Consider the following 26,792-nt stretch of genomic DNA (forward strand, 5'->3'; position numbering starts at 1 on the left):
GTGTTTTAGGTGTTATTCAGCAGCCCGGCTCCCTCCACGGGATGGGTGCGTGTGGTTGTAGCTGTATTAGAAACTTCCACCGGGCAGCGGTGACTGTGGGTTTTACGTCTGTCGATCGGGGGTGTTCTTGCACATGCCTGGATGTAGAGGTGACTCCACTCAGCGCGTTAAAACAGGTATCACACGCCTGACAACCCCAGGGTCTTGCAAGGAGGTCTGATCCTGGCGTTTAGGTGGAGCTGTACGGAGTTGCGAAGGGCAGCGGGGGCCGCGGGCCTGGCGCGTGTGGCAGGAGGGGGTGTTGCCCACTTGAGAACGCAGAGGGGATCGTGGCTCCCACGCCTGTCGGGCTGCGGAGACCGAGCTCCTGGTCGCGTGTCTGTAGCAGGAGGGTCGGTCCACACCTCCTTCGGACAGCCTCCGCCGCTAGCTCGGTGCGCGTCGTGGGAGGTGCCGTTACACACTTCCTGTGGGTCTCCCGGACCACAGCGCGTTTCCGGTGCCGGCTGGAGGCCGGGGTCCGAGCCCCCGCCCCGCTCGCCGGCCCCGCCCCGCCCGCGCCCCGCCCCCCGCCTGCCCGCCGCACTCGGAGTCGGGCGAGCGGAGCTCGAGGCGCACGGAGTGGCGCGCGCCGGTCGGCGGAGCCAGGCTGGCGCCCCCGCCCCCAGCCCCTCAGTCCGTCGCCCGTCCGGCGCCTTCCCGTTCTACTTACCTTCGCTCCCCGGCCCTGTGGCCGCGCTCCCTCTCTCCCCTCCATCCCGCCCCCTCCAGCCCTTGCTGCCGGGCTCCTACAGGCCCCCTCGCTGCCCGCGTTCCTATGGACAGACGCACAGACACCTGCAGGTGGGTGAGAGCCCGCGCGCGGGGCGGGGAGGAGCGCGCCGACGCTGCGCCCGGGGCCGGGAGCCCCTTTGTGTGGGGGGCGGTCGCACTGGCGTCCGCGCCGCTTTCCCCCCACTCGGCGGCCTAGCAGTGACCCGGCTGAACCCTCCTTTTGTTCCTCTGGGCTTGCGGGGCGGGGGGGGCGCGAGGAGGCCGAGAGTCAGGGCTGAGAGCCGGGCGGCCGGACGTCGCCGGCGACGGCCTCGGGGGCGTGAGGGGGTAGAAACCCCCGGCGACCGAGCGAGCGGCGGTCGCGGCTCTGGGCTGTCTCTCTGGGGCCGGCCCGCCGCCCAGCGTCTCCTGTCGCCGCCGCGGCAGCGGGCGCGCTGCGTGGGTCTGGCTCGCCCGCTCCCTCTCTGGGATTTGTTGGAGGTGGGAAGGAGGGCGGGAAAGGGGAAAGAAAAGATGTGCTCTCTTAGTTTTCAAGTCTTGAGGAGGTTATGGAGAGAGAGGGAGAGAGGTGTTTCGGGGCTTTGCCAGACTTGTTTCCCTCCCGCGAGGCACGCCAAGGTGCGTTTGGGGCGTGTGTAAAGGAGCGTGCATCGCTTGGGTCCCTTATTTATTGTTTCTGACGGAGGAGGGCTTTCTCCGAAGGGCTTTTCCGCCCCCCCCACCCCGTCTGAGGCTGCGCACAGTGATTTGTGTTTGTTATCAAATACATCGAGAAATAGATTTCCCTCGCTAGGAGAAGGTTGGGCTGACCAAAATTAAAGAGTGTTTTTTAGTATTCTGATGGCTTTCCTTCTTTCTTTCTTTCTTTCTTTCTTTCTTTCTTTCTTTCTTTCTTTCTTTCTTTCTTTTTTTCAGATAGGGACTTAAAGGCAAGAAATAAAAGATGAATATGGCTGTGATTGTTACATATATGTATAACTTTTGGAGGTAAAGTTTTGTTATTTCCCAGACTCCTTAGGTTTAACATGACAGAATCTTCTACCTATTAAATAAACAGTTCACAAGCAAGTCACTTCCACAGTGGAGGTTAGACTGGAGTGCGATAAACAATTCTCTAACTTTCTGTCCAGGCTAAAACCTTTATTTTTGCTGGCTTAAGATATGAGATCTTTCACGACATATGGGGAGAACATGAACGTTAGAACTGATAATTTCTCCCTGTGATTGTGCTTTCTCTATTCTATTATATGTATTTATGTATTCTCTGTTTATAACCCAACAACTGGGTTGTATATGGTGGATATAACTTTTGAAAAGTACTGTAAGTGATATTTCTGATGTGTATTATTTATCTAAGTTTTTTATGAACAATTGCTATGTATTTGTAGATACTCAGATAATAAATGAAGTTGCATAAGCACCCAGAAAATTAATTTTCCAGATTCAGTTTTTTTTAATGGGACTTTTTTTTTCTTAATTTATTTTTGGCTTCATTGGGTCTTCGTTGCGCGGGCTTTCTCTACTTGCGGGGGTGGGGGGCTACTCTTCGTTGTGGTGGGCGAGCTTCTCATTGCAGTGGCTTCTCGTTGTGGAGCTTGGGCTCTAGGCGCGTGGGCTTCAGTAGTTGTGGCACGCGGGCTCTAGAGCACAGGTTCAGTAGTTGTGGGGCACGGGCTTAGTTGCTTTGTGGCATGTGGGATCTTCCCGGACCAGGGCTCGAACCCGTGTCCCCTGCATTGGCAGGCGGATTCTTAACCACTGCACCACCAGGGAAGCCCTTCCAGATTCAGATTTTTAACGCAGTTGTGGATTTATATCTTTGCATTCACCTCTATCTACTGCTCATTTCTGGAGACTTTTTTTTTTTTTTGCTTATTGTTTGAGAATCCGTATTGACAAACTTAAATCTGATGGTTACCAAGGAGATCAAAAAAGAAAACACAGTTTTGGGGACACGCAGTTATATGTACAGCTATATGTAGGAAATGTAGTCTTTCTTAAAAAATAAAAGTATTATCATCCAAACATGAAGGAAAATTATTATGGTGGAAAAAATATTTGCTATTTAAATTTTTGTCAAGTAACATGTAGAAATTTGTCAGAAAACAATATACAATTTAATATAGTGTTAACTAGGCAAACTGATTTTTGTCATTATAAAGAGGAGACAGTTTAGTATGCCTAAAATAGTGGTCTTTTTCTAGGAGAAAAATGTATCCTAGATTCTTGTCCTAGTTTTACATTAACAGATTAATATTATTTCATGCCTTATTTTGTAAATGCCTGGAGTGTACATTTTTGTACACTTTACTTAAAACTTAGAAGAGGCTACATCTAACAAAGGTCATGCCAGCCTCTTTGATTAGTTCCTGTTTTGACTTCTGTTCTAGATTAGATAAATGAATTTAAACTCTGCACAGAGCTCAGTGTCAGGGGCTGGTGGGCCCTTGGGCAAGATACCTCTTCCTTTTCTAATAAGGATGGCCCAAAGAGGCTAAGTGTTGAAATTTGTTCAGACTTTATCATGAATGGTGGAATAGAGTTCTAAAACACTTCCAGAGTTTCAGCTCTTTAGATACAGACTCCTCATCAGCTCTTCCCAGTATGAAAACAGATAAGCTAACAAATTGAATTGCATGTTTATGTATTTGTTTACATGGCTGTCAGTTGTAGCATTAAGGTTTAACGGAGTCACTGTGTAAACTAAACATTAAGAGTGTGGCCTGCATTGAGAATTGCTTGGCAAAGTTGTAGCTGTGTCTGACAGTTTTCTGGGATCGGCATGGTGTGTTTACTTAGGCTGGCTAAAAGATAACACCTGTTTTTTTTGTTTTGTTTTTGTTTGTTGACTGTGATATGTAGATATTAATTTTTTTGTTTTGTGTTTTGTTTTTCTATAATTAACTATTTTAGTTAATCAGAAGCATTCCAGAGACTCCTTCATATTTTCATTTGATTTTTCGTCTGGTATGTTGGTGTTTAGGAAGGCATGTAAATTATTTTTCACATCTCATGTTTGAAATTTTTTTCTGCTGCTTTTGATACTATGACAAATGCTTCCAGAAATTTTGAATTTGCATAAAGTTGGGTTTTAAATGTATCAATAGCTGAGCAGTAGAATCTGATATTTACCAGTTTTTGTTTTTTGTTTTAACAACACTAAGCTTTCCACGGTTAAATTTGATAGGCTTTAAAATCCATAGACTTTTCTAGTCTTTTCCTGTTTGTTAGTTATTAGTGTGGTACCATTAAAAGACACTTAAAATGTTCACTTTATGTTTGGAACCCTCAAATGACTAGTATTATCATTAGTAATAACCAGGGGGAAAGCTGAAAAGTTAACAGTTTTATTCTTTATAAAAGATCTGTGCCTTTCAAGTTCTTTTTCCTGAAGTTTTTTGTAGCTTGGGAAAGTAGGCCTGACTGTGAGAGGTGCGGACAGTGACCTCTCATTCCAGCCTTTATCGTCCTGCGTTGTTTAAGAGCAGTACATACCCTTGCTGCTTGCCGAAAATGCAGAATTCATTCTTGGACTAATATTCTGCTACCAGATGTATGAGGCTGGCTCTAAAGAAGCTTTTTCTCTTAAATACTGTCAAAAATAGAGAAGCTGAAGATTGGAGAGAAGCCATTTATTTTGAACAGTTTATTTTTTGACAGTTTGTGTTTGTAAAGAAACCTGCTCATAATATTTAGTGAAGAGACCTACATAGTTGCCTGAAGAAACCCCACAGGTTTCTTTTTTGCCTTGAAAAAAGTTTCCATAGAGCTTAACTCTTCCATGGTACTTCTTGACTTTGCTTCTGATTAGTTGATTTATGGACTTTATTTACCAGCATGATTGGAGAATTCTTTTGCTATACTGAAATTGCACTCTGCCTGTGCTCTCTTCTGTTTCCTAGGTAACAAATGCACTGCACAGATTCCATAATGAGGACTGTGGTTTGCTAGTTACAGTGTAAATTCTGTTGTTTGGTAAAGCTTAGTCTCAAATTCAAATAAAGGTCAAGAAACCAAAAGTACTGAAAATGCAAATTTTTGCATTTTATTTTGTATGCAGTGTCAACAAAGTGTAATACCCTTTTCTGGAGAAAGGCAAATTATGCAGCAGTATTCATGTTTGTTTTGCAAAGTCTCACACTTAAACCGTTGGAGAGCTTTTTGAGTATTGCATATTGGTAAAACCAGTGTCTCTAGTGACAAAGAAGATGTATTTCAGAAACACTTTATCACACTTAAAGTAATATAGAAAGCAAAGGGATGTGGTCTAGGACATCAGTAATTGGACCTTTTGTACTGAAAGAAAAGTAGCATCAAAAGATGTCTCAAAAGATAAATTGTGCAACTTTATGTGAAGTATAAGTTTAAAAAACTTGAAGAAGACATTAAATTATTTAAGAAACTTTTTAAAACATTGAAAGTCTTACCACAAAATGGTGCATTTTTCTTCCAGCTTTTTCCCCCCTCTGATCTGCCTGAATGTTGACCGGCCTGGCACGAGAGAGCAGGTCTTCAAGTTGGAGAATTGCTTTCCCCTCCACCTTACTTCCTCTTGGGCCTCTGTAGCTCTGGATGCAGGGCAAGAAGTAGTGCAACTGCTAGTAATTATTACCTGTTTGTTAAAAAACAAAAAACACAAAAATAACTTTCAAAGAATTCCATTAATACCCATTGCAAATATCTTTTCATTTGATGCCTGAAAACTTTTTTTTATTTGTTAATTATCAAGGATTCCATTAGCTGAAATTTTTTTAAAAAATTCTTTTGAGTTCTAAAGAATTATCCAAAGTTGCCTCCATTACTCTCCCTTCCTTGGCTGAATTGTTTTTGGGTTATTTTATTTACTTTTTTAGTTCATTAAAATGTCAGGAATAGGATATATCTTGGTTGGATTTCTCTCTTCTTGATTTTTCTCAAAACTGACACTACTTTAACCTCTTTCGTCCTTTTCTACTTGCCAATATTGTGTCCCTTCACTTTTCCCTTGTCAATATCTTCCCTGTTTTCCCTTGTAAATACTTACTGTTTAAAAAATTTTATTGTTGCATATAAGCCATAATCACCACATAGCAAAAGCTCTACTTTTCTGTTACAAGGCTTCATACTTACTGGAATATTATCAATATATGTGGACTCTTACCCAACTAGGACTACTTTCTCTCTCTAGCCTGTATTCATTTTCAAGGGCTGCTGAAACAAAGTATGACAGACTGGGTGGCTTCTACAACAAAAATTTATTTAATTTTTACAGTTCTGGAAGCTATCAGATGTTGGCAGGGTTGGATTCTTCTAAGGCCTCTCTCCTTGGCTTGTAGGTGGTTGTTTTCCTTAGGTATCTTCACATGGTCCTTCCTATGTGCCCCTCTGTGACCTAATCTCCTCTCTTCCTGTAAGGACATCAGTCCATATCCTTAGGATTCACCCAAATGACCTCATTTACCTTAATTACCTCTTTAAAGGCCCAGTCTCCAAATACAGTCTCATTCTGAAGTACTGGGGGTTAGGACTTAAGTGTATGAATTTGGAGGGAACACAATTCAGCTGATAATACAGCCTATTCCTCCACCATTGTCTTTCATACATATATACATACATACATACATACATACATACTTCACGCCATATGTGTAATTTTATAGTGGTTTTCATCTTTTATACCTTTTTTATTACTCTCTTGGCATTTTTTCACTTGAGTGCAAGGTCCAGTAGACAGCAATATGATCAACTTCGTATGCCATTAAAAATAATTAAAGGGCTTCCCTGGTGGCGCAGTGGTTGGGAATCTGCCTGCCAATGCAGGGGACACGGGTTCGTGCCTTGGTCTGGGAGGGTCCCGCATGCCGCGGAGCGGCTGGGCCCGTGAGCCGCAATTGCTGAGCCTGCGCTTCTGGAGCCTGTGCTCCGCAACAGGAGAGGCCGCGATAGTCAGAGGCCCGCACACCGCGGTGAAGAGTGGCCCCCGCTTGCCGCAGCTGGAGAAAGCCCTCGCACAGAAACGAAGACCCAACACAGCCATAAATAAAAATAAAAATAAATAAATTAATTAATAAAAAAAAATAATTAAAGTGGGGAGTTAAAGGCTTTAATTTGTTTTTATTCATTCTTCATATTCATTATTTTTAAATACTTTATTTTGAATAGTTTAAAGTAGAAAATTCTTAATCATTGGTTTCAAATGCAGGAGAATCTCAATGTAGCCAAATTTAGTGAAACTGCTGATGCTGTTTTCTTGTGAATTCTAAGGACATGTTTCTTTTGGTGCTCTTTTTCAGATATTGGCCTTGCTCCTTGCACGGTAAATTACACGCCATTCTGATCAGTTCACACCTTCCTTGGCTGATGTCTCTTGAATCTGATATCCACTCAGGGCCTCTCTGCTGAAATCCAGATGTATACAACAACCAACTGGACACAGTCATTTGATATGCCACAAACACTTCACATTCAGCATGCCCAAAACTTGATTTATCTTTCTCTTCACATCTGTGTCTTTTCTTGTGTTCCCTAGCTTAGTGAGTGGTACTATCTCCATCCATTTTCCCAGTCCAGAAATTTAGGAGTTATCTGTGACGCCTCCCTTATTCTCAGTCCTGTCTTCCATACATAATCAAGTGCCTAGAGCAGTCAGTTCCTGCTCCCCAAGATTTCTCAGTTCTGTCTGTTCACCCCATACAAGTCACAAACTACTCTGTCACCTTTGCCCGTCATTGGTTTTAGTTCTACAGTTGAATATATTCAGTTTACAACATAAATCTTTGTGCTAAGGCTTCTATAAGCATCATTTGATAGTCTGAAGCTCAATGAATCCTCATAAATAGCTTGTGTGAGAAATATCTTCTGTCTTTCATACTTAAAACTGTTCATCTGTGGCTTTTAAACTTGAAGGGCAGTTTGGCTGAATATAATTACTTAGCCTGCATTTTCTTCCCTCAAATACCTTTTTTTTTTTCTTTTAATGTTTGCATCTCTCTTTTTTTAAAAGTAATTTTATTTATTTATTTATTTATTTATATATGGCTGCGCTGCATTCGGGATCTTAGTTCCCAGACCAGGGATCGAACCTGCGCACCCTGCAGTGGAAGCTCAGAGTCTTAACCACTGGACCACTGGAGAATTCCCCTTTCCTCAAGTATCTTAAATATGTTATTCTGTTTTAAGATTTGACAAACCTTTTCTTTAAAAGGCCAAATAGTAATTATTTTAGGCTTTGTGGGCCATAGGTCACTGTCACAATTATTTAACTGTGCCATGTCAGTGCAAAAGCAGCCATAGAGAATATATAAATGAACAAGCATGACTGTGTTCCAGTAAAACTTTATTTACAGAACTGGACAGTGGGCTAGATTTGGTACATAAGCCATAGTTTGTTGAGTCCTACTATATTGTATTCTGATAAAAAGTGTTGTTAGAGTCTAATACCAATATGATTTTCTTTCTTTTTTAAGCGTCTTTATCTTTTTTCCTAGATGCCCAAAGGACATTCCTCCCCCTTTAAAAAAATTTTTTTTTTTTATTTTGGCTGTGCTGGGTCTTTGTTGTAGCACATGGGCTCTTTGTTGCGGCGTGCGGGGCTTCTCTAAGTTGTGGTGCGTGGGCTTACTTGCAGTATGTGGGATCTTATTTCCCTGATCAGGGATCGAACCCAGGCCCCCTGCATTGGGAGCACGGAGTCTTAACCACTGGACCACCCACCAGGGAAGTCTCCCTTCATCTTTAAAGGCAAATAATTTTACTAGAATACGTCTTAAGTGTTGGCTGTTCTCTGTTAATTTTTCCAGATACACAATGGATGTTTTATTATGTTGGCTCAAATGTTTTTAAAAAGTATTTTCATCAGTTATATTATTCTTTTCCATTATTTTTATTTTCTTCCTTGAAGTCTTCTGTTACATATGTGTTGAATCTTCTTTGCTTATCTTTTATGTCTATACTTTATTCAGATTCTTTTTATTTTATTTTTTATATTTGCTGTATTTTTTTCTTTTCCTCTTTTAGTCTCTTTAATGTACTTTCCATGGTGTCTATCTATTAAGCCTAGTGTACCTTCTAGTTTTGTCTTCCTTTTGAATTTTTTTTTCCTTTCGTATTCCATACTGAACTCTGTCATTTCTCTTTTTAAATGTTCTTGTTATTTGGCCATTGTCATTTTTTTTTAGCTTTTCTATTTCTGATGTATGCTTTCTTTAATAGCATCCTATCATTTCCTTAACTTCTTTCAATTCATATTGAAATATTATGTTACAGTTTTCATCTGCTTTATGGCCATACTTTTGTGACGTTCCTTCATTGACTACTGGTACGTAATTTGGTTCTTTTTAATCTTTTTCTCACAGTACTTTTCATAGGGTTATATTGTATTCTTTTCTCTTGTTCATGTATAAATTAGAGGGATTTACCTGTACTTCAGGAGGTTTCTGTGATGGGGGTGGAAGTGGACCAAGGTAGTTTTCTTAGTTTCAAGGTTTGAAATTTTCTCCTTGGTTTCTTATGTGAAGTATTTAAAAATATGGCCATTAAAAATCAAAGTGAGATACCAATACATACCCACTAGAATGGCTAAATGAAATAAATGAAAAATACCAAGTGTTGGTGAGAATGTAGAGTAATTGGAATTCTCATGCACTGCTGTTGGAAGTGTAAATTGGTGTAGAAATATAAATGGATACAAGCAATTTGGAAGGTTGTTTGGCAGTATCTACTAAAGCTGTGCATATGCATATCCTATAGCTCAGTAATTCCACTTGAAGATAAATGCTTACCAAATAAATGTACAAGAATGTTCATAGTACTGTTTGTAATGGCCCCAAACTGAAGTGTGCCCAAATGACCATCAGTATAATATGTGGTAGGGTGTTACATTGATGACCCCAAATAAATCACATCTCCTGGTGTCTACAACCTTGTGTTGTCTCTTTCCACAGTGAGTCTAATTTTGGCCACATAACTTACTTTGGCCAATGGACATTAGCAAGCTTGATCCGTTGAGGGATTAGTGACTAGAAAGGAGAAAAGTGGAGGCTTCTGGAGTGCGGGTAATATTCTGTTTCTTGATTTGGTTGCTGGTTACATAAATGTCTTCTGTTTGTGAAATGGTGAAATATGAGCAGCTTGTTCACTTATTATTTCTGCCCTTTTCTAATGGTATATTATATTTCAACATACAGGAATAAATATGTTCTCTTTATCTAGTCTCTGCTGTGATATTCTCTGAGATTGGCCTCCTTTTGGTATCTTTATCCTTTATCCTTAGTGATGCCTCTTTGTTTGATTTAGATTTTAATCCCAACAGTTTTCTTTTTTTAAATTTTTTTCTTTTTTTGGCTGCGTTGTGTCTTCATTGCTGCGCAAAGGCTTTCTCTAGTTGTGCTACTCAGGCTTCTCCTTGTGGTGGCTTCTCGTTGCGGAGCACGGGCTCTAGGTGCACGGGCTCAGTAGTTGTGGCACACGGGCTTAGTTGCTCTGTGGCATGTGGGATCTTCCTGGATCAGGGATGGAACCCGTGTCCCCTGCAGTGGCAGGCAGATTCTTAACCATTGCACCACCAGGGAAGTCCCCTTTTTTAAAATTTTTATTATTTTAATTTAAAAAATTTTTCTGGCCGCGCTGCACAGCTTGTGGGATCTTAGTTCCCCAACCAGGGATCCAGCCCAGGCCCACAGCAGTGAAAGTGCCAAGTCTTAACCACTGGATCAACAGGGAAGTCCCCCAACAGTTTTCTTTCTAAGGCCTCTTAGTAGGTCCCCATGGTCTTGTAGTCTTCTCTAGAAGCCTGAGAAGCTTTACTCTTCTCTCATCCAGTTTCATTTAAATGGGATCCTTTCTTTTTGAGGGTAATTGTTGGTAATTTCTTGTTCCAGTTTATATAATTATCAGAACTTCTCTTTTTTTCTCTCCTCACCTGCCCAGTTTTTGATCCTGTGAGTCCTGTTTATGTGAGTATTTTAGCTTCTGCCTGCTCATCTCGGGTTCATGGGGCTACTTCATCACCTAATTCTGTTGATCTTACCTTTTGTTATCCTAGTTATTTTATCTGCCCCCACCCCTGCCATCCCATATACTTGTAGATTCACTTGCAATTGTAAGAAATAATAGATTCTTTGCATACTTTGCTGTTTCCCCTGATGGTTAACATTTTGTAAAACTATACTTATAATATCACAACTAGGCTGTTGACTGTTATGGGCTGAATTGCATTCCCCCTGGTTCATATGTTGAATCCTTGATCCCCCAGTGCTTCAGAATGTGACTGTATTTGGAGCTAGGGCATTTAACGAGGTGCTTAAGTTAAAACGAGGCTGTTGGGGTGGCCATGATCCATTCTGACAGGTGTCCTTGTAAGAGGAAATTTGGACACAAAAAGAGACACCAGGGATGTGTGTACAGAGGAGAGACCATGTGAGGACACAGTGTGAAGGTGGCTATCTGGAAGCCACGGAGAGAGGCATCAGAAGAAACCGGATTTGCCAACACCTTCATCTTGGATTTCTAGCCTTCAGAACTGAGAAAATTAATTTCTGTTGTTTAAGTCACCTAGTCTGTGGTATTTATTTTGTTATGGTAGCCCTAGCAAATGAATACATTGACATCTGTACAATTGTCCACTTTTATTCAGATTTCCAATTTTACTTTTACTCATATGTGTGTGTATTAGGTTCAGTACAGTTTTATCATCTGTGTATATACTTGTTTCTACCAGCCCCTCCATTCTCCCACCCTGCCACCCCTTCCCTAACCCCTGACAACCATTACGAGGTCTTCCATTTCTGGAACTTTGTCATTTAAAAAAATGTTATATAAATGGAATCATACAGTATGTAACCTTTTGGGATTGGCTTTTTCCACTAAGCATAATTCCCTGGAGATACATCCAGGTTGTTGCATGTATCAGTAGTTTGTTCCTTTTTATTCCTGTGTAGTAGTACATGGATTTATCATACTTTATTTAAGCATTCATCTGCTGAAGGACATCTAGGTTGATTCCATTTCTTGGCCTTTACAAATAAAGATATTATGAACATAACTTTTAATTTTTTCTGGGAAACATACCCAGGAATGTAATTGCTATATCATATGGTAATTACACGTTTAATTTTTTAAGTAACTGCCAAACTTTTCCAGAGTGACTGTGCCATTTTATATTCCCACCAGCAATATATAAGTGATCTAGTTTCTCCACATCCTTGTTAGCATTTGATGTTGTCCCTGTTTCTTTTTTTTTTTTTTTAAACTGGCTGCAGCTGTGGGTTGGCTGCTGCTTTTTTTTTTTTTTTAATTTATTTATTTTTGGCTGCTTTGGTTCTTTGTTGCTGCGCGCGGGCTTTCTCTAGTTGTGGTGAGCAGGGGCTACTCTTAGTTGCGGTGCACGGGCTTCTCACTGCGGTGACTTCTCTTGTTGCGGAGCACGGGCTCTAGGCATGCGGGCTTCAGTAGTTGCAAAACGTGGGCTCAGTAGTTGTGGCTCGTGGGCTCTAGAGCGCGGGCTCAGCCGTTGTGGGGCACGGGCTGAGTTGCTCTGCGGCACATGGGATCTTCCCGGACCAGGGCTCGAACCCATGTCCCCTGCATTGGCAGGTGGATTCTTAACCACTGCGCCACCCAGGAAGCCCGTCACTGTTTCTTATTTTAGCCATTCTGATGTGTGTTTAGTAATATTGTGGTTTTGGCTAATGGCTAATGTTATACATCTTTTCATGTGCTTATTTGCCATCTGTATATCCTTTTCAGTGAAATGTCTGTTTATGTCTTTTGTCCATTTTCTAATTGAATTTTTTTGTTGGCTTGTTTTACTGTTTTCACAGTTCTTTATTCTAGATACTAGTCGTTTGTCAGATATTTGGTTTGTAAATGCTTTCTTCTAGTCTATAGATGTCTTTTAATCCTCTTCACATGTGCTTTCACAGAGCAAAAATTTTTCATTTTAATTTTACCAATTTTTCCTATTCTGGATCTTGCTTTTGGTTTCAAGTCTAGGAACTCTTTGCCTAGCACCAGATCCCAGCGATTTCCTTGTATGTTGTTTTATACCAGTTTTTGTTTAGTTTAGTTTATTGTTTTACAGTTAAGTCTCTGATCCAATTTGTGTTAGTTTTTATTTAAGATATGAGGTTTAGGTTGAGGTTCATTTTTGCCTGTGGATGTCCAGTTACTCCAGCACCATTTGTTGAAAAGGCTATCCTTCCTCCATTGAATTTCTTTTGCACCTTTGTAAAAAGTTAGTTGAGCATATGTGTGAGTCTATTTCTTGGTCTGCTCCATCTGTTTTTATGAATAGATACGAGGAGAGTCCAGAACTAAGCTTCTGATTCTATCCTGCTTGCTTAGAAGTCCTTATTTATTCCTAGAATGATTTTTTGTTATTATGTTGGAAACTATTTTTTTCCTATTGATCAAGGGGGACAGATATCTGTGTAGGTTAAAAAAAAAAAGTAAGGTATGCAGTAATTTGATTAATAGCTTTTGTAGTTTATCTGCTTTATAATATAGTGATAAGCCCATATATATTTGTTGCAGAGAGTTTAATTCTTTTATGATTTACTCAGATTGTTAACATTCATGACAATTACAATTCAGTAATATTCTTCATTTATCTGGCATCTTGAGAAAACAAGAAACTCTACATTAATGAATTTCTCTATAACTAAAGTTTAACTCCTGGATGAAACTTAAGATTTTAATCATTTTTAGAGAAAATATATCCCAAATGTAGTTTAAGTAAAGGTAGCATGTCAGTTGCTTTTGGAAATTTGCCAAAGTAATCCTTTTCTGGCATCTGGATGAATCCAAGCAGATATAGAAACATTTTCAAGATTTTTTTCACTCCCCCCAAAATTCTCTTAACTTTTTTTTAAAGAAGTTTAAAAAACTTTTTTTTAGTTTCGCAATTTTAGACTGGTTTTGCACAACTAATGCAAGGAAGGATTCATCTACCCAACTAACATATTCATCAGATTCACTGATTTACCCAAACCCTGTTTAAAACAGCCTTTGACCAAACAACTAGACTAACAGAGAACTTCAGACCCCAGGGAATATCAGTTGAAGTGAGGCCTCCTGAAGGTTCTCATCTCAGCACCAAGACCCAGCTCTATCCAACTGCCTGCAAACTCCAGTGCTGGACGTCTCAGGCCAAACAAGCAGTAAGACAGGAATATGGCACCACCCATCAAACAAACAAAAAAAAAAGAAACAACAAAAAAATATGTTACAGACGCAGGAGCAATGTAAAAACGCACCAGACCAAACAAAAGAAGAGGAAATAAGCAGTCTACCTGAAAAAGAATTCAGAATAATGAGAGTAAAGATGATCCCAAATCTTGGAAATACAATGGAGAAAATACAAGAAACGTTTAACAAGGACCAAGAAGAACTAAAGAGCAAACAAACAATGATGAACAACACAATAAATGAAGTTAAAAATTCTGTAGAAGGAATCAATAGAATAACTGGGGCAGAAGAACAGGTAAGTGAACTGGAAGATAAAATAGTGGAAATAACTGCCTCAGAGCAGAATAAAAAAGAATGAAAAGAATTGAGGACAGTCTCAGAGACCTCTGGGACAACATTAAATGCACCAATGTTCGAATTATAGAGATCCCAGAAGAAAAAAAGAAAAAGAAAGGGTGTGGGAAAGTATTTGAAGAGATTATAGTTGAAAACTTCCCTAACGTGGGAAAGGAAATAGTCAAGTCCAGGAAGCACAGAGAGTCCCATACAGGATAAATCCAAGGATAAACACGCCAAGACGCATATTAATCAAACTATCAAAAATTAAATACAAAGAAAAATTATTAAAAGCAGCAAGGTAAAAGCAACAAATAACATACAAGGGCATACCCATAAGGTTAACAGCTGATCGTTCAGCAGAAACTCTGCAAGCCAGAAGGGAGTGGCAGAACATATTTAAAGTGATGAAGGGAAAAATCCTACAACCAAGATTACTCTACCCAGCAAGGATCTCATTCAGATTTGACGGAGAAGTTAAAACCTTTACAGACAAGCAAAAGTTAAGAGAATTCAGAACCACCAAACTAGCTTTACAGCAAATGCTAAAGAAACTTCTCTAGGCAGGAAACACAAGCAAAGGAAAATACCTACAATAACAAACCCCAAGCAATTAATAAAATGGTAATAGGAACATACATATTGATAATTACCTTAAATGTAAATGGATTAAATGCTGCAACCAAAAGACACAGACTGGGTAAATGGATACAAAACAAGACCTGTATATATGCTGTCTACAAGAGAGCCACTTCAGACCTAGGGACACATACAGACTGAAAGTGAGGGGATGGAAAAAGGTATTCCATGCAAATGGAAATCAAAAGAAAGCTGGAGTAGCAATTCTCATATGAGACAAAACAGACTTTAAAATAAAGACTATTACAAGAGACAGAGAAGGACACTACATATTGATGAAGGGATCAATCCAAGAAGAAGATAGAACAATTGTAAATATTTATGAACCTAACATCAGAGCTCCTCAATACATAAGGCAAATGCTAACAGCCGTAAAAGGGGAAATTGACAGTAACACAATAATAGTAGGGGACGTTAACACCCCACTTTCACCAATGGACAGGTCACCCAAAATGAAAGTAAATAAGGAAACACAAGCTTTAAATAACACATTGAACAAGGTGGACTTAATATTTATAGGACATTCCATCAAAAACCAAGAGAATACACTTTCTTCTCAAGTGCTCATGGAACATTCTCCAGGATAGATCATATCTTGGGTCACAAATCAAGCCTCAGTAAATTTAAGAAAATTGAAATCGTATCAAGTATCTTTTCCGACCATACCACTATGAGACTAGATATCAATTACAGGGAAAAAAACTGTAAAAAATACAAACACATGGAGGCTAAACACTGTGTTACTCAGTAACCAAGAGATCACTGAAGAAATCAAAGAGGAAACCAAAAAATACCTAGAAACAAATGACAAACACGACGAGCCAAAACCAAATGGAGACAGCAAAAGCAGTTTTAAGAGAGAAGTTTACAGCAATACAATCCTACCTCAGCAAACCAGAAACATCTCAAACAACCTAACCTTACACCTAAAGCAATTAGAGAAAGAACAAAAAACCCCCACAGTTAGCAGACGGAGGGAAATCATAAAGATCAGATCAGAAATAAATGAAAAAGGAATAAAGGAAACAAGAGCAAAGATCAGTAAAACTAAAAGCTGTTTCTTTGAGAAGATAAACAAAATTGATAAACCATTAGCCAGACTCATCAAGAAAAAAACGGGAGAAGACTCAAATCAACAGAATTAGAAATTAAAAAGGAGAAGTAACAACAGACACTGCAGAAATGCAAAGGATCATGAGAGATTACTATAAGCAACTATATGCCAATTAAATGGACAACCTGGAAGAAATGACAAATTCTTAGAAAATATAACACAACCTTCTGAGACTGAACCTGGAAGAAGTAGAAAATATGAACAGACCAGTCACAAGCACTGAAATTGAGACTGTGCTTAAAAATTTTCCAGCAAACAAAAGCCCAGGACCAGATGGCTTCACAGGTGAATTCTATCAAACATTTAGAGAAGAGCTAACACCTATCCTTCTCAAACTCTTCCAAAATATAGCAGAGGGAGGAACACTCCCAAACTCATTCTATGAGGCCACCATCACCCTGATACCAAAACCAGACAAAGATGTCACAAAAAAAGAAAACTACAGGCCAACATCACTGGTGAACATAGATGCAAAAATCCTCAGTAAAGTACTAGCAAACAGAATTCAACAGCACATTAAAAGGATCATACACCATGATCAAGTGGGGTTTATCGCAGAAATGCAAGGATTCTTCAATATACGCAAATCAATCAATGTGATACATACTAACAAATACCATATTAACAAATTGAAGGATAAAAACCATATGATAATCTCAATAGATGCAGAAAAAGCTTTTGACAAAAACCACCCATTTATGATAAAAACTCTCCAGAAAGTAGGCATAGAGGGAACCTACCTCAACATAATAAAGACCATATATGACAAACCCATAGTAAGCATTGTTCTCAGTGGTGAAAAACTGAAACCATTTCCTCTAAAATCAGGAAGAAGACAAGGTTGCCCACTCGCACCACTGTAATTCAACATAGTTTTAGAAGTTTTAGCCATGACAATCAGAGAAGAAAAAGAAATAAAAGGAATCCAAATCGGAAAAGAAAAAGTAAAGCTGTCACTGTTTGCAGATGACATGATAGTATACATAGAGAATCCTAAAGATGCTACCAGAAAACTACTAGAGGTAATCAATGAATTTGGTAGAGTAGCAGGATACAAAATTAATGCATAGAAATCTCTTGCATTCCTATACACTAATGATGAAAAATCTGAAAGAGAAATTAAAGAAACACTCCCATTTACCTAAAGAAACACTCCCATTTACCACTGCAGCAAAAAGAATAAAATACCTAGGGATTAAACCTATCTAAGGAGACAAAAGACCTGTATGCAGAAAACTAAGACACTGATGAAAGAAATTGTAGACGATACAAACAGATGGAGAGATATACCATGTTCTCAGATTGGAAGAATCAACACTGTGAAAATGACTATACTACCCAAAGCAATCTACAGATTCAGTGCAATCCCTATCAAACTACCAATGGCATTTTTCACAGAACTAGAACAAAAAATTTTACAATTTGTATGGAAACACAAAGGACCCTGAATAGCCAAAGCAATCTTGAGAAAGAAAAACGGAGCTGGAGGCATCAGGCTCCTGGACTTCAGACTATACTACAAAGCTACAGTAATCAAGACAGTATGGTACTGGCACAAAAACAGAAATATAGATCAATGGAACAGGATAGAAAGCCCAGAGATAAACCCACGCACATATGGTTACCTTATTTTTGATAAAGGAGGCAAGAATATACAATGGAGAAAAGACAGCCTCTTCAGTAAGTGGTGCTGGGAAAACTGTACAGCTATATATAGAAGAATGAAATTAGAACACTTCCTAACACCATACACAAAAATAAACTCAAAATGGACTAAAGACCTAAATGTAAGGCCAGACAGTATAAAACTCTTAGAGAAAGACATAGGCAGAACACTCTATGACATAAATCACAGCAAGATCCTTTTTGACCCACTTCCTAGAGAAATGGAGATAAAAATAAACACATGGAACCTATTGAAACTTAAAAGCTTTTGCACAGTAAAGGAAAACATAAACAAGACGAAAAGACAACCCTCAGAATGGGAGAAAATATTTGCAAACGAAGCAACTGACAAAGGATTAATCTCCAAAATAAACAAGCAGCTCATGCAGCTCAATATCAAAAAAACAAACAACCCAATCCAAAAATGGGCAGAAGACCTAAGTAGACATTTCTCCAGAAAAGATATACAGATTTTCCAACAAACACATGAAAGGATGCTCAGCATCACTAATAATTAGAGAAATGCAAATCAAAACTACAATGAGGTATCACCTCACACCAGTCAGAATGCCATCATCAAAAAATCTACAAACAATAAATGCTGGAGAGGGTGTGGAGAAAAGGGAACCCTCTTGCACTGTTGGTGGGAATGTAAACTGATACAGCCACTATGGAGAGCAGTTTGGAGGTTCCTTAAAAAACTAAAAATAGAACTACCATACAACCCAGCAATCCCACTACTGGGCATATACCCTGAGAAAACCATAATTCAAAGAGTCATGTACCACAGTGTTCATTGAAGTACTCTACAATAGCCAGGACATGGAAGCAACCTGTGTCCATTGACAGATGAATGGATAAAGAAGGTGTGGCACATACATATAATGGAATATTACTCAACCATAAAAAGAAACAAAATTGAGTTATTTGTAGTGAGGTGAATGGACCTAGAATCTGTCATACAGAGTGAAATCAAGAAGAGAAAAACAAATATCATATACTAACAGAAATATGTGGAATCTAAAAAAAAAAAAAAAAGGTTCTGATGAACCTAGGGGCAGGACAGGAATAATGACACAGACATAGAGAATGGACTTGAGGACACAGGGAGGGGGAAGGATAAGCTGGACGAAATGAGAGAGTAGCATTGACATATATACACTACCAAATGTAAAATAGATAGCTAGTAGGAAGCAGCTGTAAAGCACAGGGAGGTCAGCTCGGTACCTTGTGACCACTTAGAGGGGTCAGATAGGGAGAGTGGGAGGGAGACACATTTCCATCATTACAGAAAGTTCTGGACAACACCACACTACATCTTTATGATGGAAAGCGTCTCACTTTTCCGTAGCATCATAAAAGAGCTCTCTGTGGATGGATGGTAGTGATGGTAGCAGAACAGTGTGAATGTACTTAATGCCAATGAACTGCACACTTAAAAAGAGTTAAGATGGTAAATTTTATGTTATGTATTTTACCCCCTCTCCCCTGCTGCAAAAGAGCAGTTCTCTCAGTTACACTCTCTCCTTATATTCCAACGTGTGGCACAAATTGCAGCTGGTTACTAAATTGGACCTCCTTCAGGTGTGGGCTCACCAAAACTAAGAATTTATTTACTTATTTATTTTAATTAAATATTTATTTATTTAGTTTTGACTGCATCAGGTCTTCATTGTGGCACACAGGGTCTTTCATTGTGGCACGAGTGCTCTTCGTTTCGGCATGCAGGTTTGTCTCTAGTTGTGGCGCACAGGTTTCAGAGCACATGGGCTCAGTAGTTGCGGTGCATGGGCTCTCTAATAGTGTGCGCAGGCTCCAGAGTGCATGGGCTCTGTAGTTGCAGCACGCAGGCTCTTTAGTTGTGGTGTGCAGGCTTAGTTGCCCCGTGGCATGTGGGATCGTAGTTCCCCAACCAGGGATCGAACTTGCATCCCCTGAATCGCAAGGGAGATTCTCAACCACTGGACCACCAGGGAAGTCCTAAAGCCAATAATTTATAAGTGGTTGTAAGCATATGAAAAAAACCCAATGCCTGCTGTCCATTTCTACTTCCTATGCTTTGGCTTTGAGTTTTTACATATTCTTGGTTGGATCCATCCACCTTTTATTTCAACAGCATTGTTATTAGACCCTTCTCAAATCTTCCCACACCACACAGTCCTCTCCTTCAGAGATATGTTAATCCCTCAGCACTAATATCAGTGCCACCATTACATCTTGTTGACTATGTATACATGGGAATAGGGGTGAGAAACGATCGATCAATACTGAAAAAAGAGCTGAAATCAACAGAGGAAATAAGATGGGGTAGAGGGACACACCAAAAAAAAAATCCCATTCTTTAGAAATTAAAATTAGAAGTGGTAAATCAGTTTGCTAGAAAGAACAAGAGCAGCAAAAACCTTGTGTGTGTGCGTGTGTGTGTTGCCGGGGTTGAGGGGTCGACAAAGGCCCCAAAGTAACAATAACTCAAAATCTCTGTAATGCAGTCTGCAATTGTGCTTAATCAACTACAAACCTCAGTGCTCCCTCAGTTATGAAATCTTACTCCAAAGTCCTGCTTTAAACCTATCGGGATTTGCATATAGTGTATAGTCTCCACTTGGGGCAGTTTGATATATGCAGTGACTTCTAGGAACACAACTCCCCACATAAACAATGCCTACCCACCCATAGGTCCAAGAATAAAACCAGAACCATCTGAATCAGAGCTAACTTTATCACTATATTTTCATCTTGGGTTTCAATTTAGCATTTTCTTTTATATACAGTGAAATGCTAACAACTTTGTCAACCACGTTTAGGTCATATACACTGAGTTTTCTGTGGTTCTGCTAAAATACCCACACTTTTTCCCAGTCCCGTGGGTCAGCAGTCTATAAACGTGGAACAACCTGCCTTTGAAAGAAGGCACCTCTGCTGAAACGGCGTCATATGTGCGATGTGGGCCTGAGTGTAACCATCTGGCAGCCCACTCACATTCACTGTTGGATGGATGCTGAACCTACCAGCTCTCATTCCGTCCTCAAATCTTAAACCTAAGAGCTACTTGCAGATTTCCAGTCAGGGCAAAGTTCCTGTTAAATCTGTCTGTTAAGACAAAGTGGGATGAACTTAGAGGCATTTTTTTTTTTTTTTCTAAAGGAGAATTCAAGAAAAGAATTCAAGATACACATCACCCCATAGGTCTTATCTTACGTGCTGTACACAGTGAGTCAATACACCATGCACAAGCTCTGGCATCAGCCAGACATGTTTCATATCTTGGCTCCAGCAACTACTAGCTGTATAACTTTGAAGAATTCACTTAACCTCTGAGACTCAATTTTCACATTTTATAAGATGGAAATAACAGTAACAGTACCTTAGTTCTGTGGATGTAGTAAGATGACATATGTAAAAGACTGACAACATATCCAGCAAAAAAGGCTTTTAGAAACTTCTCTGCACAACTGCCACTGTCCAGTCCAGCCAACCGCCTCTCCAGTTTTGCTGTATATTCAGCACTCAACTCAGCTCACATAGTCTGTCCTCAGTAAGTGGTAGCTATTATTAACTACGCTCCTCATCCAAACCAGCTCTATCCCCTGACCTCACCTCTGCTAGTTTGCAGATTCACTGACCCCATCTACTCACTAATTATGGCATCTCAGAGGACACTCTACAGCCAGCCAATGCCCCCTTCTTCTCTCCAAGTGGCACCCTGACCCCTCCCTCACCCCGCATAGCTGATTTCATCAGTGCCTGCTAATACTGGGCCAGTTCTATGCAAGTCTAGACTAATGACCTGTGCTAAAATGACATTAGAGCATGTGTTCATACACATACGTTCCAGAAAGATTTGTTCAAGGGCTCATTCTTAATCATTTTTAGAAAAATATTTCACTAAGAAATTCTAAACTACCTTCCTTAGGACTTTCAAAAGTATAAAACAAGGTGAGGAAATTCCAGGCCAGAGACCAGAACTGACATATGGCTTAAATTTCATGTAATCCAGGCCACAGCTTCTAAAACCACATGGTTGGTGCTTTAAAATCAACATATCCAATTATGAATGTATCTGAAAGGTTTTGGCGTCCTTCCAGAACCATCCTCCACCCTTAGCATCTGATTCTGACATCACTTCTCAAATTAGGTGTCATGAGTAATAAAAAGAAACCAATTTCTTTTTTTTTTTAATAGATCTTTATTGGAGTATAATTGCTTCACAATACTGTGTAGTTTCTGTTGCACAACAAAGTGAATCAGCCAAATGCATACACATGTACCCATATTTCCTCCCTCTTGAGCCTCCCTCCCATCCTCCCTATCCCACCCCTCTAGGTCATAGCAAAGCACTGAGCCCATCTCCCTGTGCTATGCTGCTGCTTCCCACCAGCCAACTATTTTACATTCAGTAGTGTATATATGTCGATGCTACTCTTACTTCGCCCCAGCCTTAGCCCTCCCACCCCATGTCCTCAAGTCCATTCTCTATGTCTATATCTTTATTCCTGTCCTGCAACTAGGTTCATCAGTACCTTTTTTTTTCTCTCTTATATTCCATATATATGCGTTAGCATACGGTATTTGTTTTTCTCTTTCTGACTTATTTCACTCTGTATGACAGACTCTAGGTCCGTCCACCTCACTACAAATAACTCAGTTTTGAAGAAGTCAGTTTCTAATTGGTGGTTTTGTTGATGGTGGCTATGATGGTAGGTGGCTTTGCTGTAGGTAGGAAAGATATTGCCCAGTTGTCTTTACACAGCCCTGTATCTTGCTAATTCAGGCCACCCACACTTGTCAGCTTGAAGGTACTCCCACCATCCACTTGACTCTAAAAGAAGTCTGGGGCGTTTGCGATCCTGCTTCTGTGGCGATGCCGGTTCACCCAAAATATTGGGGCCGGGAGGCCAGTCCTGAGATCAGGTGGTATTACCTCCATTTTACAGATACAGAAACGTGGCCAGAGTTGCACATGCCACCAGACTAGATCCGTCGATCAAAACAGAAACCTAGCTCAGCGAATCCTGCAAGAGAAAGTGGATGTTTTCTACAATGGTGAAAACAGTCCTGTTTACAAAGAAAACTGAGAGGCAGAGAAGAGAAAGCAAGCAAGGAAAAAAAGAGCAAAGGAAACCCTAGAGAAAAAGAAACTCCTGAAAGAACAATGGGAATCAAGTAAAAATGTGCCTGGAGAAAGAACTGCAGATTCTGACTGAAAGAACTTGCTGGATGCCTCCAGGGATGGCAACTGCGAGCTCCACCACCAGCGCAGCTGTGACGGGCTCCAAAGACAGCAAAGTTTCTAAACAGCAGACAAACTGTAGTGAATAGCGATGCACACTTTGAGAATGAAACTATAAAGAAAAAAAGAGTCTGGGCCATGTTGATTCACATTTCCATTCTGCCCACTGTGACCAAGAGACAGATGCTGAATATTAGGTCCACATAATGAGACGGAGTCCTTGCACCAGTGCCATGGGCAGCTGTACCAAAGACCCACTAGAGGCTGAGCCAAGTCCTTCTGAATTAGTATGTTCATCTTGCCCAGCTGTAGACTCAGGGCTGGGTAAGGGGGGTAAGCTTTATGCCATACCCAAGGATCAAGCCACAGAAAAGCAGATATAGCAAGTGGAAATAAGGAAGCTGATCCCAGTGGGTTCAACAAGGGTCAGGGTCTATGTCAAAGCAAGCAATGAGAATGACTACACATTTCAAGTCAATCATATCTGTGGTATGGAACCAAGGAGGAGGTTGGTTCCAGAATAGAACTTGTTGGACCAAGAATCATTCGTGGTCCTTTCAAAGGCACCAGGAGCTGAGATAGGTGTATGAAGAACAGGGACTGGATAGATATCAAATGTGATTCAGGTGAAAGGAAAGCAGGCTTTAAAAACTACTACTTTAAATAGTAGTGTGTAAACTATTTAGAAATACAAGACACTAAGAATACCACACATTAAAGCCCAAGGAGAACAGGCAAAGCAATGGACCCGGGAAGATGTTTGCCTTATATGCTTTTATTAGAAAAAATGTTTAAAGATTGAAGAATAAAGTAATTAAATATTCAACTAACAAGCTTGAACATGATTTAAAAAAAACAACAACAGAAGAAAGGGACTATAAGGTAAAGGAGAAATTAATACAATCAAAAACAAAACAAATGGACTTCCCTGGTGGTACAGTGGTTAAGAATCCGCCTGCCAATGCAGGGGACACGAGTTCGAGCCCTGGTCTGGGAAGATCCCACATGCCGTGGAGCAACTAAGCCCATGCACCACAACTACTGAGCCTGCACCCTAGAGCCCGTGAGCCACAACTACTGAGCCCATGTGCCACAACTACTGAAGCCTGTGCGTGTGGAGCCCATGCTCCGCAACAAGAGAAGCCACCGCAATGAGAAGCCCGCGCACCACAATGAACAGTAGCCCCCGCTCGCTGCAACTAGAGAAAGCCCACGCGCAGCAACAAAGACCCAACGCAGCCAAAAATAAATAAATAAATACATTTATAAAAACAAAAAAAAACAAAGGAGGAGATGGCAGTCTCATCACAAGCAAGTCACATCATAAGGGGGAAGAAAGATCAAATATAAACATCATTTATTAAGCACCTCCTAGCTCCAAGTACTGCATGCCAGGTGCTAGGGACAGTATTGAAAAGGACCGACATATGCTGGCTAGATCCAAACCACAGATGGTCTAGAAAGGTTTATTAGAAGGAAAACTCAGGATATTAGTATTTCTAGCTTCCATTTTTAATGTTTATAGTTTGACTTTGTTCTTATTGGAAAGTAAAAATTAACATTTATTTGTATCACTAATATAAATTTTTGATGATCTAGATTTTTCCCTCTTTTAGAATACTTATAGTGAATACAGTGAAAAAAATCCATGTATTTCTCACAGTTTCAAACCTTGTTTATTTCTCTGTTCCTTTAGTTTTCTTTTTTATCAGTGCTTCTGCTTCCTCTGCCACTCTCTTACCTGTAGTTTAAGCTTATGGGTATTAATTTACAAAGGATGCCCACACCTCTTAACTGTAAAAAAGTTAACGTAGGACCAATATACCCACTTACTTGGAGTATAGAGTTATCATGTAAATGGTGGTGAAAGCATCAGGTATATGCTGTTGCTTTATCAGACATACTAAATAATGCACAACTACTGCAAAATATCAATTTCATTCTGTCTCTAGTTACTTGAGATTATGCCACATGCATTATCTTATCTACAACTGAAGGTAGTACTTATACTCAAAGCCATTGCTAAAGACTGAATTAAATTTTCTTGGAGGTAGTACACATGTAGCTTATCTACCTCTGTCTTTTATATTTTCCATCTTAAGTGTCTTCAGAATGTAAAAGCAATTTAATTTGCTGCTTCCTTTCTATTAGCCAGTTTAATCGATCAAGCCAAGTGTAAAATGGCAAAAAACTTTTCACTTTGCCATTTTCCCAAACACATGAAACTTAAGAACTCCTTGATCTTAATTAAGATGACATATCACCAAGGGGACTGAATCACCTCTTTTCTATTTCACTGGTCCACTTCCCACAATATTGTATAATTGGGAACAAGAGACAAGGTGATGCATTTATATCAGCACTTACTGAAATACTAATTAAACGCTTTAATAATCCAACAATTACATGAACGTAGTCCAGTGCAACCAAATTATTCCCATGCGGTTACTGTTTTATCAGAAACAAGTTAGTATAAAAATGTTTTTGAACTACAAAAGGTATACTCCATTTCTCATTACTATGACTTATAGCAGTAATATGTATCTGCTGGAAATGCCTGAAAGAACTGTAGGATTTGGAATTTATTTTCATGATCACCACACCTATTTTGCTTCTCTTACACAATATTTATTCTTTCAATAATAATCACTGAGCACCTATGTACCAGGCATGAAAGAAGGCAAAATAATGTATAGAAATGTTCAGAAGAGACACAAGGATAATTCAAAAACACAACAAATTCCTAAAGGCCATCTATATTTGTCTTTGATTCGGCTTTTGTTATTGTCAAATTATATTTAAATACCAGAACGTGATGTCTTGCTGTGTCCAACACGTAAAAACTAGATCATTACTTGCCATTTGTGACAACAGGGATGGTTCTAGAGGGTATCATGCTTAGTGAAATAAGTCAGACAGAAAGACAAATACCATATGATCTTACTTATATGTGCAGTCTAAAAAAACAACATAAATAAACAAAACAAAGTGAAAACAGACTCACAGATACAGAGAACAAACTGGTGGTTGCCAGAGGGGAAGAGGCTGAAGGGTTGGGCAAAATAGGTGAATGAGGATTAAGAGGTACAAACTTCCAGTTATAAAATAAATAAGCCAAGGGGATATAATATACAGCATAAGGAATATGGTCAGTAATAGTGTAATAACTTTGTATGGGAACAGATGATTACTGAACTTATTGTGGTGACCATTCATAATGTCTGTAGATATCTAATCAGTATGTAGTATACCTGCAACTAACATAATATTATACATCAACTTATGTTTCAATTAAAAAAAAAAACTAGATCATGATACTTTCAAATGGATCCTGAACAGTTTGCGATGCTATGAGCATAAGTTCAGACATCATAAACACCTAATTTGTGTTAAATCTCATGTTAGTATAATAATAGTATAGATTAGTAAAAACCACCTGACATTTTATAGAGCAATCAATAGAGAAATAATGAGTTAAAAACAGCAAAGAATTATATTTCTTCTGCTTTCTTTGGCTGTCATTTATTCTAATTCTGTTTATTCTATTTGTATTTATTTTATAGTTTTAGCTCTTACATATTGTTGATCTGTTTTGAGTTAATTTTCATGTTTTTTGGCAGCTACTATGTAAAATATTATGGAGGTTCCTCAAAAAACTGAAAATAAAGTTACTATATGATCCAGCAGTCCCACTCCTGGGCATATATTCAGACAAAAAAAAGGTACATGCACCCCTATGTTCACAGTAGTACTATTTACAATAGCCAAGAAATGGAAACAACCTAAATGTCCATAGACAGATGAATGGGTAAAGAAGATGTGATATATATATATACAATAGAATATTAGCCATAAAAAAGAATAAAATAA

At 39.5% G+C, this 26,792-nt stretch overlaps 1 protein-coding gene across 8 annotated transcripts in view; it reads left to right on the plus strand.

Moving 5' to 3' along the window:
- The first annotated feature begins 721 nt into the window (after window positions 1–721).
- KIAA1958 overlaps window positions 722–26,792 on the plus strand; it is a 225,725-nt gene continuing 199,654 nt past the window's right edge. For 6 of the 8 annotated variants that reach the window (XM_082403961.1, XM_082403965.1, XM_082403960.1 and 3 more), the window contains exon 1: window positions 722–843. The gene's annotated coding sequence lies outside the window, so the exon portion shown is untranslated. Of the gene's footprint in view, window positions 844–6,833; window positions 7,070–26,792 lie in introns of those variants that run through there. The other 2 variants (XM_082403958.1, XM_082403959.1) reach the window with 2 other exon arrangements.

The sequence above is a fragment of the Balaenoptera borealis genome (assembly GCF_965194805.1).
Source record: "Balaenoptera borealis genome assembly, chromosome: 8".
In the NCBI taxonomy this organism is placed as follows: Eukaryota; Metazoa; Chordata; class Mammalia; order Artiodactyla; family Balaenopteridae; genus Balaenoptera; species Balaenoptera borealis.